The sequence below is a fragment of the Monodon monoceros genome, unplaced genomic scaffold (genome assembly GCF_005190385.1).
Source record: "Monodon monoceros isolate NGI ecotype Baffin Bay Population unplaced genomic scaffold, NGI_Narwhal_1 Super_Scaffold_8, whole genome shotgun sequence".
Taxonomy (NCBI): domain Eukaryota; kingdom Metazoa; phylum Chordata; class Mammalia; order Artiodactyla; family Monodontidae; genus Monodon; species Monodon monoceros.
The window spans coordinates 18275341-18290548 of NW_021703785.1; the positions used below are offsets into that span (position 1 = coordinate 18275341).

Consider the following 15208-nt stretch of genomic DNA (forward strand, 5'->3'; position numbering starts at 1 on the left):
CAAATATCTTACAATTGATGTAATCTTAAAATGGACTCTGATCAGGTAGAAGGGATGATGTGTTATTGCTTGAGTGTGCTCGACCTTGGCTGTTGTTTCTGACAGCGTGATGGGAAAACTGAAACCCTCAATGTCTCAATCATAAACTATCTAGGGACCTTAATAAGATGGTGTCTTCGTTCACTCAGGCTGCTAAAACAAAAATACCGTAGGCTGGGTGGCTTATAAGCAACAGAAACTTACTCCTCAGAGTTTTGGAGGCTGGGAAGTCCACGATCAAGGCAAGGGTAGATTTGGTGCTTGGTGAAAACCATATTCCTGATTCATAGATGGCTGCCTTCTCGCTGTGTCTTCACATGGTGGAAGAGGCAAGGGAGCTATCTGAGGCCTATTTTCTAAGGGCACTAATTGTATTTATGAGGGTGTCACCCTCATGAACTACTCACCTCCCAAAGTCCCCACCTCCAAATATCATCACATTAGGGATTAGGTTTCAATATATGAATTTTGGGCAGACACAAACATTCAGTCTATAGAAGAAGGTCTTAAATGTTACCTGAAACCTTCCATTGTCAGTATCAGTTAAGATCAAGAAAGCACAAGTATCAAAACTTGCAGGATGTCAGAAACTTCCAAGAGGACCCCAAAGACAATATTGGGACATATTTTAAAAGTATCACTAGTTTTCTGGTTGGCATAGAGGGTGATATTTTATGAGAAAACAGAGCTCTCTATGACTCTTTGTGGGAAGTGATCCAAAAGAGTAAGATCTGGTGAAGAAGTTTTGGAGTTCCTTTACCACTTCATTTTTTATTCTTTTTATGAGTGCAAAATAGTGAGATATGAAAAGCATTATATGCATATATAATATTTTGCGTATCTTTCAACAAGTATAAAATAAAAATTCTAGTTATAAGAAAGCATTGTCAGTTTAATTGGCTGATTAAAAAGCTCTGCATGAACCACAGGTGCATCTTAAAATTGATAACATCTCAGATTTGATGAAACACTATTCTCCTTTACAGAAAAAGGCTAAAAGGACTTGGGGGTAGAGGGATGACTGTGCAAAAGGCAAAGGTTCCAATCTCAGATTATACTTCTACTCTGCTTTTTTTCTGAGCCCAGGTTGATCTTTCCCTTCGGCCTTTTCCTGGTACTCTGCTGCTAATGCTTAAATGGAGTATCCACTTCATTAACTTCCAGCATTTGCAGCACATAAACCTTTCAGTACAGGTCAAAGACTGGACTTTTGGCCACAAGCAACTTAGGTCGATGTTTTTCTCAATGATGGCATATGCCTAGAAAGGTTAGGCTTTATTTTCATGAATCCTAACCTAATGCAAAATAAACTTTGAATTTATATTCCTTGAGTCTATCCAGCCTACGTGATTTTTCTCTTAAATTCTCATTACTAAAGAAGAGTGTGAGACCATTTATCTGTAAAAGTTTTTGATGTGCAAAATTGTATATCTACAGGTTGCAAAAAAATGCACACGCAATAGAAATTGTGTCAGATTTTCAGCTTTTAGCCAAAACACATTAAATGTCACGATTCATTTTGTATTTAATCTTCCTAGAATGTCACAGTGACTAGGACACTGGTTTTCAGATTCTTTTAACTTGACTTGTATTAGTCTGAATAAAACTGTATCCATTGAGGCCAGTTCAAATGTGCTAACACAATTAAAAGAAACACAAATCTTTTTTTTTTTTACATCTTTATTGGAGTATAATTGCTTTACAATGGTGTGTTAGTTTCTGATTTATAACAAAGTGAATCAGTTATACATATACATATGTTCCCATATCTCTTCCCTCTTGCGCCTCCCTCCCTCCCACCCTCCCTATCCCACCCCTCTAGGTGGTCACAAAGCACCGAGCTGATCTCCCTGTGCTATGCGGCTGCTTCCCACTAGCTATCTACCTAACGTTTGGTAGTGTGTATATGTCCATGCCTCTCTCTCGCTTTGTCACAGCTTACCCTTCCCCCTCCCCATATCCTCAAGTCCATTCTCTAGTAGGTCTGTGTCTTTATTCCTGTCTTACCCCTAGGTTCTTCATGACATTTTTTTTAGAAACACAAATCTTAATTCCGAAAATATTAGAAAGTAAAGTCTTTGTGGATATTTTCTGTAATTATTTTTGATGTTGCTGTAAAGCATATTTTGTAAGTAAAATCTATCTACAGTCTAATGGCTAAGTGAATTAGCTAAGAGCCAGACTGAGTGTGAATTCCAATTCTGCCACTTTTTAACTGATTTTAGCAAGGTACTTATTTTCAATGTTCCAGGGTTTTTTTTGTGTAAAATGGAGGATGCTAAGATGCTATTACTATTTTATGGTGGTGTTGTGAGGATCAAGTTGAAGCCATACATGTAAGCCACTTAGAACGGTGCCTGTTACATAATTAATAATCAATAAATTTTAATTACTGCTATTAATTTTTAAAATCTCTTTTATATATTGCTTTCCCTCATAGTGGCAGTTATTTCTCAAATTTCTTTCCCTTGGGTCTTTCAAAACTCTAGCTTACTTCATTATGACACTTTCTTCCAGGTCACTTGTTCTCTTATTTTCTCCTAAATGTAGCTCTGTTCTTTCTTATATAAACCAACTTAGATTTTGTAGGCACAATTCTCCACACATTATTTCAGGTAGCCTAATAAAAGTCTGGAGTCCAGTAAAATCTGGAGAAGGTAAATAAAGTATCTTTCTAAGAAAGAAGAGTGACTGGTACAGGAGTATGAGGTTGCGAGGAGGGGAGACTGTTATTTCTTATATTTTATATTGTGACCATTCTGGTGGGAATTTTTTCAGTTCTATTTGTAAAAGTTGTATAAATATATAAAACAGAACATGAAGTCATTTGGCTTCCCAGCCAACAATGGAAAATATATGCTGACAGTTATTTTTAACAATTGATGGAATGAAATTTAATGGGTCAAGTCTGGACCGGAAGGCAGGGTGTGTTATTGATTTCTCACTGAGGCTGCCAAAGCACTCTTCTTTCTTCTTGAGTACAGTGGGGTAACACATTTAGAAATGACCTACAGGAACCCTTTGAAGGTTCATTGCCCTAAAATTAATTTCAGTACTTTAAGAACATGACAAAAATATTTATAGTATATATTTTAGTAATATACTATACCCTATATACAGTGGTGTGCTGGTAATATACTGTACCCTATATACAATGGTGTGCTGGTAAATGTTTCACTGCTGCACCCCTACACCCATCTTCTCCCCCACCCAAAAAAGCAACAACCTGTTTTGCCGTACTTTCTGGTTTCCATGGTATAAATACTTCCACTGTGGCCAATTTCAAAGTACCAATGTGACATCATTGAGAAGATTTGGGAAGAGATGTTAGTAGGATACCATTATAGGATATTTCCACCACAAATATATAACAAATGTAAGTAACCTTAAGAATATAGATAATAGGAAAATACGTTAAAGCAACTAAGAAGTGATGAGTTTTAAGTATTTACTGTCTTTGATTTTGATGTAATTTATTTAATTTTAAGTTTATGTGATTAAATTTTTGATAATGGCTATGTTTAGTGACTGACTTTCAAACTTCCTGAAAAGTAAAGAATTGATGCTTATAAGCCTGTAAGAGCTGGCTTTAAGTACAGTACTTGTACCCCTTATAACATAATAACATAGGTTAAAATATTGAAGCTTAATCTCATGTGATGTCCCTCCCTCCCTCCCTCCCTCCTTCCTTCCCTCCCTCCCTCACTCCCTCCCTCCCTTCCTTCCTTTCTTTCCTCCTTCCTTCTTTCCTTCTTTCCTTCTTTCAGTTTTTGCAGATTTGCTGCACATGTCAAGGACTTAAATGGGCAGAAATCAATTTGGGCAAATGATCAAGTTACTCATTTACGGTGTTGACATGGGGACTGAAACAAGGTTATATTTCATTAGAATTTTGTAATATACACTTTCATTATATATCATGACATATGTACATATCTGCCAATGTATCTAGATACAGTAGAAGATCTATCTTTGTTTCTATGAAAACCATGTTGAATGCTATGGAAAGAATCAAGAAAGGCGAGCCACTAAAAAGGCTCTCTAGGTATGATCAAGAGCTGTGAAAGACAGAGATATGGAGTACCAGCTGACAGTTTCTGTATCTGATTATACTGCTAGCCGCTGCTTTAAGTTGGACCACTTTAAAGAAATAAAACTGGAAATTTTAGATAATGAACTTCTGAATGTGGAAAATACTAATCTGTTGATTTCTAATCAAAGCAAATATCCATATGTAAAGAAAGGCAAACAAATATGTTTTTATGTTAAAATAAATTTTAATTTAATTATTTCTAATGATTACTTGCTTGAACCTTTTCTTTTTTTGCCATTAACTGACAAACTACTTCTCCAAACCCAGTGAATAATATGGCTTCAACTATATTTATACTTATCATTTCCAAAATTTATAAATGGAGATTAAGAATTTTGTAAGCCAACCAGATAATTAATAGCTTTAGATGTTTCTCTCCATACATTTAAATCTGACTAAATTCAATAGAAAAAAAAACAATGTAGCTAGTTCACCTCTTTTGTTGAAATTATTACACAATTTATTATTTTAGAATCAATCTGCTAATTCCTAACAGTTCTTGTTTACATTTTGTTATGTTGTCCAGGCATAGTAGGTACTTCTAAGGGGAAAAAAAATCCAAATTCTCTTTATCACAAAAGTCTTTGTCATGAATGTGACTTTATAGATGCTTCTAAGGGGTGTGTGTGTGTGTGTGTGTGTGTGCACAAAATAATTATTAAGGGATTTTTGTTTAAAAATTAGTATTAAATTTGTTACAGTCACAAAGTTTAAAATTTAGTTCTTTGTTAAGTTGTAAATCAATTTATAGAGTTATAAAACAAGAAGAATTTAATAATACCTTAAAGAGATTTATAATTAATGATTGGTACTATTTAAAACTTAAAGACTAGTAAATATTTTAAACTAAATTTTCATTTAACTAGTCAAATATACTTTTAAAGTAATTTGATTTTTTGATCAACATTCAAATGCTCAAGTAGTACATTTACTTATTAAAATTATTAAAATGGTTATTTGTAAGTTCCATTAAATATCCAATACTTTTCATTAGTATTTCACTTGCACTTTCAACTTTAAATCACAAGCTGAAATCAATTATTCAGCAACACATTAACTTGAAATCACAAGGCTATTCTTCTAATAGGACAAATTCTCTGGAACACTACAAATTATAGAAACTAAAAGCCCAGATAGCTTAACACAAAGATATTAACACCACATGCTTAATTCTCTTAGGCTTTCCTATGCTTAATTTTAAAACCTCCCTGGGTTTAAAGAGTTTTATTTGTTAAATAAACAATTTTATTATCCTAAGCAATTTGGAGGATACCTTCTTAGCTGGTTATGATTGCACAATGACCAGAAGCATTTGACAGAACATTCACTGGCCTCCTTTTCATGACATTTATGGAACATCATAAGCCCTATTTATAATCTCTCATATTTAGAGCCATAGCCCTATAGCCCCAGAGGTCTGTTTTCCAGGGCTACTCATGGAAATCTGAAATTCCCACCCATGATGCTATATTAATTGATTGGTCTTTGCATTTCTTTGGCTCTTAATATTTAAATGCCTCCTTTGCAAGTTAAAAAGACCTTAAATATTTTGGAGATCCTACATTCATTTCATATTCATTTTATCTGTTTGGGGCCATACAACTTTTGCAAATATAATAATGATGTATGATTAAATTTTGAACATCTCTCATGGCTTTAACTATTTGGCCAAGTCTTCCAAGATCTTTCTACTGTCAGAAAAGCATTTGAGGCTTCCTGTTAGTTTAAACAAGATCGCAGTGGTGGTTCTATGACTTTACCACCAAAAGAGTGGAACGGATGTATGCTGAAGAGAATTCATCAGTGCTGTCTGTTCAATCCTCTGTTTTTGGATAATGTCTTCTCTATGAAGAGAGTATGCCTACGACATGAGAATATAAAGAGCCCTTGTAAAAATTTTAAACTTCTCTAATTATAAATACTGTCAAGTCGGACTATAACCTCCCTCAAACCCTTGGTCTCCTGGGTCCCTTAAAAAAAAAACAAAACAGTATCATTGATTTCTCATGAAAATATATGGACCATAAACACAGTGGGCACATAAATCAAAGATGTTGCAGCAGCAGCTGTAGTATAAGCATCATATGCCTTCAGGATGGGCTACGACATACCGCCATGGGCAGAGGGGGATGCGGGGTGTGAAAAGGAGGAGAGGCAAGTCAGGGAACGGTCTAAATGTAGCATTATTTCAATCCCACCATCATATCTTTCTGTATTTTGATGGAAAATGATTAGAAAGTAATATGTTTTTTTGCGTTTGAGTGCCTGCACCCTGCATATTATTAGAAAATTCACTACATACATCATAAATCAAACGGCAATCATAAAATCTCAAAATACACCCATAAATCTTAAAAATGCTTTTCTGGGATGAGACTTGGTGTAGGCTAGTCAACTTTTCACAATACCAGGCAAGGAGGCATTGGGCCCACCAGTAAATCTGTTCAAAAAAGTCATGTCAGAAACTACCAGTCCACTGAATTTTGTTTTTAATCTACATTTCAAGCGGTTACACTTTCCTTTGTGGCTATCCTTGCCTGCTACAAAAGTTATCCTATTAATTGCTCAATGTCTTGAAATCATTTTCCAAGTAAAATGTGATTTTCTCATGGGGACAACTTGTATACCCTGAGACCATGTTTGTACGCATAAGTTGAAGTAGAAAGTTGAGAATTTTAAGTCAAATGCTTTCAACCTTTGCTTGCAGCAAATCAGTCTTTGGATTTGAATTATCATGATTCCAATTGTAGCTTGGAAAATAGTTTCACTTGAAATCAGCTTTAAAAATACTCGAGTCAGTAACAATTAGCTTTGAAGGACATGCAACTTTTTTTTAACCAATGTTTTCACTCTATAGTTGTTTTTTGGTTGTTAACATCTGTGTTAACATCCACTCATCTGATGGATGGGGCACAGCTGTAGGTATTAGCTCAGGAAAGAGGATGCTGATCTAGATTAGAATGTATGTTTCCTTGTACAAAGAAAGTGAAATGCTAAGTGAACATGAGTCCATTACTCAAGTCTAAATTCACGTCACCAGAAGATCTTATTGATGAGTTTGAAACAGATGCAGGGCTTAAGACAAAGGCAGGAATAAAAGATAAATGCAGGAATGTGTGTGTGTGTGTGTGTGTGTGTGTGTGTGTGCAAATTGTTAGCTTTTATGTTGATAAAAGCTAAAAGTTAGGTGAAACTCTTAACATTAAAATTACTTTGATGTTACTTTGAAAAACATATCAGTTTTCCATCATCTGGCAAGCAAATTTTTTCCTGGGTAATCTCTCCTTTTCTTCCTTTCACTATATATTTTTCTAAATCAGTACCACTCCAAACTGATATTATCTATTTAACAGTTCAATCAATGAATGTATTTATGCATATTCATAATGCAGGCCACTGTTTTAATAGTGATCTCCTGGACTGTATATTCAATGTTTTATATAGCCTTCCTAAGGATCACAAAATTATTTGAGAAATTTGGTAATTGGAAGAGATCTGTATTATCAAAGTGAAGAATTCAGCAAACTGTAAAAATAACTGTGACAATTAGGGACAGAAAAAGAAAGGGAGGAGAATACTTTTACTGTAATTCAGATTCCAAGCAAGAGGAATTGTCATTTATAGAACTATCTGGAAAATTACTTTTATACTTTAATTCATTCAAATAGTATAAGCTTTGGCCTCATTGATAGTTCATACTACATACATATAAATTATGGTCAAATCCAGGAAGTACATATTTTAGTAAAAGTGACTTTTTGTGATAGAAAGCCTTGTATTCTGTAGTTTCATCTTTTTTTTAAAAAAATTCAACTTTCTTTTTTGGTTACCATTGAATCCAGTTGTCTGCTGTGGTTTGAATACATGCAATGAATGCTTAACTCTGTGGTTCTACTCAAGTGTGAAATTAATAATGGTGCTGGTTTGTTGTGTGGCCTCTGACTCACTTCCCACAATTCGAGGAGGTGTCAGAATTATGGCTCCTATTAATATTTCTTTGTGAGGGATTTGCGCACCAATCAAATTTGCTCCCAGAGAGAATCAGAAGAAGTACAGTAATAATATTTGTTGTTCTTCATTTCAAACCTAAGAAGGCACACCAGTCTCACCTTGTCATTTCAAACCACCCACTGATCTGAACTTGTCCAACTTGATAGCTCTGTGCATCTTCCGTGATTGTGGCTAAAGTGGTCAAGAGCTGAAAAACAAAATAAAGTCCCTGGAAGATACTTCACTAGGATGAAAATCAACTTCCAGAGAAAATGTCTTCCATTTCCCAAGAAGCACAGCTAACATCATATTTACTGTGACTCACTTACTGCAGGGGAACATTTCCTCATGGATTCAGTCCTGAAGGTAGGTCAGTGACATTGATAGTAAATGCATTACAGCAAACCATAAGTATCCTTTTGTGTCCAAAAACATAGAGGCTTTTATTTAAATATCATGTAAGAGATGTCTAAAGTCTGCTGAAAAGAGTTTACAACGACTGAGTAAACTTAACACAACAGGAGTAAGGAATAATATTATTCCCAAAGAAAACTTTTGTCCATAGGACTTGTTTTACTTAAAAAAAAAATCCTCTCACCTGTGGTATCCTTTGAAGTAGAGAAATACAGCTCAACAAGTCTACTTACCACAATTGTGGCAGGTTTTTATTGTTGTTGTTTTTCTTTTAGCTTGTGTTTCCCCAGTGAGAGGGATTTCAGTAGGTTTGACTATTAAATCAGTTCAATACAGAGCTCTTCTTCTACTGACAGAGAAGCATTATGATTGAAGATCTCTTTCAACCTTGAAAGGGTCAGTTAAATTTTACCCCAGCCAATGGCTTTATTGTCTGAGTTGCCTTGAACTGTGTTTCAAATAATAGGGTCTCTGCTCTACTTTTAAATCTAGTACTTTCTAGTGTGTGTTGCTTTTGTTTCTCCTAAAAGGAAGGGCACTGGAGGCATTTTTTTAAAAAGTAAATACATAAATACAAAACAAACTTTAACCATTGTTAGTATTATTTTTACCCCATGAGAGACATACTTTTCAGTTCTTTATGAAAACAAATTTTTTGTTGGGAAGAAGCTTGACTCTTTCATTTTTACACAGAATTCAGCTGGGTCAGGGTACCAATGCTTTGTAATCGATAAATGGGATATGATATCTAAGATATGCATTTTTAGCTAAATCTATATTCTCTGCTTCCTAAATGGGCATTTCACTGCATTTGTTAATGCTACCAATAGTAGCATAAAACCCCTTCTCCCTCCTCTATCTTCCCTAATCTCTCCTGAATGCATTCACCTGAAATTCCACCACTGAAGGCTTTATTTCTGCCATTAGATGTTTTCAATGCCACCATAATTTTCCAAATCTTTGTTGAAAAGAAAATTTTTCAGGGAAAGGAAATATTTTAAAAAGTCATCAGTCATTTTTACCTATGTCAGAATTAACTTTGGTTCCATTCCTGAGATTGGATGTTGATCAAGGAAGGAAAATCACATGTACTGGAGATTGGAAAAGATAGAGGATGTGACTTAGGGCACAAAGATCAACATTTCATTAGTAATTTTAATTGATTGCAGCCAGGAATCTTAAGGCTTTTATAGGATTGTCATATAACTTGAATGTTTACATAGAAGAAAGGTTTCCTCATGCCCAGGTTGCAGACTAGGTTTAGAACATGTTTTTTCTTAATCAAAATTTGTGCTGGTGGCACTAAAACAGAAGCTTCAAATTATTAATACCTGGTATTATTTTCCAGTAACATATGTCCCCCAGTCAGTTAGTGATAAGCCTCCTGCTTTCACAGGGAGATCCTATGAAGACTGAGCCCTGTTCCATGTAGCTGACTCTAGTTGGAAAGGTCTAGGAGGTCTGCCAAGGGTAGAAACAAAATAACTTGAAGGGATTCTCATGACATTTCTGATTGCCAGTGGTACTTGGATCTCTTCTCTACTTTTCTCTCTTCTCTCTCTGGATGATCTCATATATTTTCATTCCGCAAATACTATATTGTGCTGATGATTTCAAAATTAATATCTCAGCCAAGATGTCTCCTTTGATCTCCAAACTCACATATACAGACATGCCCACTAATCAGTATTTCCACATGAACATAACTAAGCGTGGGCTACTCATACCTACTTCCACCCAACCTTGGTCTTCCGTCCCTTTTCTTGGGGAGGGAGAGACCAAACCAATACATGCATTAACGTTCACCCATTTCCTCTAAGGGTCAGTCCTGGTTCCCTACTTTCCTCAATCCCATCTCCACCATCTAATCCTTCAGGAAATGCTATTCAATCAAAGAGCCCTACTTTTCCCTGTCATCACCATGATTGCCCCAATTGAGGCTGCCATCATCACGCATCAGAGATGCTTCTGTGGCCTTTAACTAGCTTTCCCACTTCCACTCTGGTTTCCCTTAAAATCTAATCTTCACAAGGCAACCAGAAAAGTGGTTTTTTTGTTTTTGTTTCTTTTAAGTTAAATTAGATCATGACCTCTGCTGTACTTGGAATAGGTGTGAAACTCTCTCATTGCACTTGGAATAAAATGTTTACCTTGGTTTTCAAGCCTCTGCATTATCTGGCCACTGCCTCTTCCTCCAACTTCATCTTCTGCCAAACCCCCTCTCACTTACTCCTCTGGCCTCACTGGCTTTTGTTTCTGGTTTCTTGGACTTTCTGTTTTCTCTCCCTCAGGAAGCTGGCATGTGTTCACTCTGTTTGGAATGTATTTCTTCCCACTTTTTGAATGGTTGTTCTTTTTTTCTCACCTTTTAGGTCTGAGTAGATGTCATTTATTCTCAGAAGTCCTGGCTGACCCTACCCCTTGTCCACACATTAATATCTACCCAAGAACAATGCTTATTTCCTTTACTATGCTTTCCACTAGGCAACAAATTACAGGAGGTCAGAGAAGATGTTTGTCTTATTCATTGCTGTCAACCAGTGTTCGCCATGCAGCCTGGCACTTACCTAACATTTGGGTATTGAATGAAATGGATTCTCACTTTGTCTTGATTCTCCAGTTGCTGCAACCATCCTGAAACCTGTCTGCTTGCTTCTTTTTATTTTTTAGAACCTCTGCTGTTTCTCATTTATTTTCCTTACTTCTTTCTAAGTACCTTCTTCCTGTTGGTTTCTGTGCATTATCTTGGACTTTGATTCTCCAGTTTTGAATCCATGGGTGTTCATCTGATCAATTCATGTAAACGTATTTGTGAACCCTTTAAATGAAAGGCGATTGGTTGGACATTGCAGACCACAGAACTATGAGAAAAACAAAAGCCTACTCTTATGCCATTGGCACGTTTTTGGAGATAGGCATGAGGCAGAGATCAAGGAAGGAAAGGTAGGTAAACAAACAACTACTACATTCGAATAAGGTAAGAAATACAGGGATTTCAAAATGCCTCACTATGTTCTTTGTTGCTGACATACTACATAGTCTAAATTTTCTAGTTTCTAGGACTCAGCTTCATGCTTTTGTTTATGCTCTGGGATTTGTCATAATTCTAAAACTGAATATAATATTTTTTTTGTTACTCACATACATTTTTATATTTCTATAAACTTACCTAAGAATTTCAGCTCATTCATTCAACAGGCAGTTACTTAAATGACAAACAAAAGATTTAGAGAAGCTTGATTTATACTTTGAATGGCACAGATAATGGAAAAGCCAACTGACTACAGTATATTATTAAATATACTGTGACTAGATTCACCACCTCAAAACACTGATGTCACCCTGAAGACACACCCTTGACAGTCATCCGTATCAGCAGCACCAATAGAATTTTTCATTAAATTATTACGCCCACTCTCTTATAAGCAAAATTTCGCTAAGGTTTTAGAGTCTACAAGTGAGATAGCTGCTTGAAAGTATGGAAAAAGTTCAACCAAACTTTAAGAGATGTTTAGAAAAAGTTAAACCAAACCCATTTCCTTTACTCAGTTAATATGCTTTTGCTTTTTCCTTCTTTATAAGGAGAGCCTTCAGCACTATAAAAATTCATTATTACTTCACATTGGTCTCTTTGATTATTCAAATATTAATCTGCAAGGGAACCAGCCAGAAAGTGTTCATGTTGATCAAACCTTGGATCCAAATTCAACGGACCAGTGGTTATTAAAAACTAGTGGAAGCTTAATTGCATAGCCACCTCACTCCAGCAAAAACCAAAACACACAAACAAAAACAAGGCAGAAAAGGCCCACAGAATTAAATTCTAAGCATTTGAATCCTGCAGTATCAAACTAACTTTAATAAGAAAGATTAATGCTTTCTTTAAGTCTATCCAGGTAGAAACAATACTTTTCTGATCACCAACAAGAAATTAATGACTAGAATCTTGTGTCTGGTGTCTCAGTTTAACACTGTTAATTGTTTAGTTAGCCATCAAACATATATAAACACATAGAAAAGTTTCCAAAGTTGCATAAGAATGGTGTTTGAGATCAATTCTCATAGTAATTTATCGGCTCAAATATACTGATACTTTGATTTTCAATTCACGTAGTAGGCAGAATTAGCAGCCACTTGCCAATGTGAAGGGAAATCACAGGAGAGGGTAAGGACTTAGGTGTGAAAAAGAAATTTTATAATTTATCAAAACAAAGCATTATGAACAAAAACCTTACTGAATAAACCCAGGTCCCTGCCACAAAGGAGCGTACACTCTCCAGAAAGTTGTGAATGAGTAACTGAAATCATTTTCATTCATAGACTCTTTTAAAAAAAGAAATACCATAGGCAGCCATAAATATAGTCATGTCACTTTTTTAAAAAATAAACTTATTTATTTATCTTATTTATTTATTTTTGGCTGTGTTGGGCCTTCATTACTGCGCGTGGGCGTTCTCTAGTTGCCGCGAGCGGGGGTTACTCTCTGTTGCAGTGCACGGGCTTCTCATTGCGGTGGCTTCTCTCATTGTGGAGCACGGGCTATAGGCACGCGGGTTCAGTAGTTGCGGCACTTGGGCACAGTACTTGTGGTTTACGGGCTCTAGAGCACAGGCTCAGTAGTTGTGGCACACAGACTTATTTGCTCCGCAGCATGTGGGATCTTCCCGGACCATGGATCGAACCCGTGTCCCCTGCGTTGGCAGGCAGATTCTCAACCACCGCGCAACCAGGGAAGCCCCACGTCACTGTTTTGATACTTCTTTTTCTTTCTGTTTTATGTTGTACAAGAGGATATTAATTAGCTTAATTAGATGGTATTGAAAACAAACAGAAATTTCGTTTAAGAATAATTACAAAGCAATGTCTCCTTCTTTCCTTTGTTTCCTAAAGGTCAGTGTGACCCTGAGACTGAACTAAATATAGTCCAGTCCTTATCCAAGAGGAACGCTCATCAGATTTTATAGAATTACTTGAAATGCAACTCATCACTCTGCGGTGAATACAGCAACATTTTGATAAAACGAAACTATCAGAATAAAAGAGAGTTTGGAACTAGTGAACTTCAAAGAGAACATATTACTTTCAAAATTTGATCATTTTGAAATTAATGCCACCTAATGCAAGCATTATTGTCTTAAAATGATTATTGAGATATTTCATAGATTTAATGAAGAAAATTGAGAAATTTCATAAATAATAAAGCTAGTGTGCTGTGATTTTGAAGGCACAAAGTTAGAGCGAATGATTTGAGTTGCAGCGTTTTATTATGTAAAATAAGCGTCAGTATCATTGATTTGAGTTATAGGGGTTTACTATGTAAAACAGGTGTCAATATCATTATTACTTCGCTTTCCAGGATACTTTATAAGCTCTTAATATAATTTAGTTTAGTGGAGTGCACAGCAAAACAAGTAGTATTCTCTGTTACTACATAACTAATCTTTGCAACAGCTGTGCATTTACCACTCTCAGCTGCCCCAGTTACATTAATCATCCTTTTAACAGCCTGACACCTGTCTCTTATTATATTTGAGAACAATTGTTAATTTCTTTAAATTTCCCCATCCTTCTTAGTGCCTTTGCACTGCTTTATTTCTCTAATGCACATTTACGTGGTCTATTATATTAATTCTCTCATTTAATCTTGAGAACTTAAAAATTATTAAGAAGTTAATTGTGCAGGGATCAGAGGTTTTTCTCACTTGCAGCATAACGCTGTTAAATGACACAGTTTGTTCCAGCTTCTTGCTGACACTGCAAGGGATTGTCTAGAACAAAGTCAATTACTTTCACAGCGCTAATCATATATCATTATGTAGAGGCATGGATCCTTAATTCCCAAGCCAGAGCCCGAAGCAGCGTGGCAGCAATAAAGGACACATTCCAAATTCCTCTGTCCACTGCAGCATGCAGGTAATAACTGAAGAATAAAATAAGTACGTCTCCTTGGCTATGCTCTTTACTAATTTGAATGTTTGATGCCCACAATGAATCATGTTCCATTAATTTTTATTCACCCGCACAAGATTTTTGTCAGAATTGATTTGAGATGCATCGTTCAAGGCCAAATATATATTTACACTTTTTTCTTTGAGAACTTTTCCTCCATGATTTAGGAAACACTTTCTGGTCCTTTGTAACTTTTCATGGTACAGATAAAAGTCAGGAAATAACACTGACTTTTGAGTCTCACAGGTAAAGAATTCCTCAGCGTTAACAAAGCCTGAGTGCCCCTTCTCCCCACACACTTTTAGACACAGAGGTTAATGTGTAATCCAGACCATTCTCTCGTTCAGCTATCCCAAGGTCAACAAAGAAACTGAATCAGAGAGAAGAATATTTTGTTTGTTTCATGCGCAGGGCAATGGCTTATGAAATCTCAGAGCAGGGTGTAACCTCATTAAGATAAATGTAAAAATAACTCACCAGTCATAAGTTATGGAAACAGGAAATCAACGCCTGTGTTTTACAACAAAGGCACTCTTACATTTCCGGCATAAAAAAAGCTTCTGTTACCATTTTCTTTCCTCTCCTCCTATCCTCTCTGTTTGCCTGGGCAGGAAACTTGGCTGACTCTTGCTCATGTTGTCTACTGCCCTTTTGTTCTATCCTCTGCCCAGCCGCGGTGGGAGGAGGCTGATAAATTTCCCCGGTAACACAAGCCCCCTTTAT

At 35.9% G+C, this 15208-nt stretch overlaps 1 long non-coding RNA gene across 1 annotated transcript in view; it reads right to left on the reverse strand.

Annotated features, from left to right (window-relative positions):
• Positions 1-15133, reverse strand: part of LOC114888312 — a 32307-nt gene extending 17174 nt beyond the window's left edge. Inside the window, exons 1-2 of the long non-coding RNA XR_003791754.1 lie at positions 14963-15133; positions 8242-8330 (exon numbers count right to left, since the gene is read on the reverse strand). This is a non-coding gene — a long non-coding RNA (uncharacterized LOC114888312). The remainder of the gene's footprint in view (positions 1-8241; positions 8331-14962) is intronic.
• Between the last annotated feature and the right edge of the window lie 75 nt (positions 15134-15208).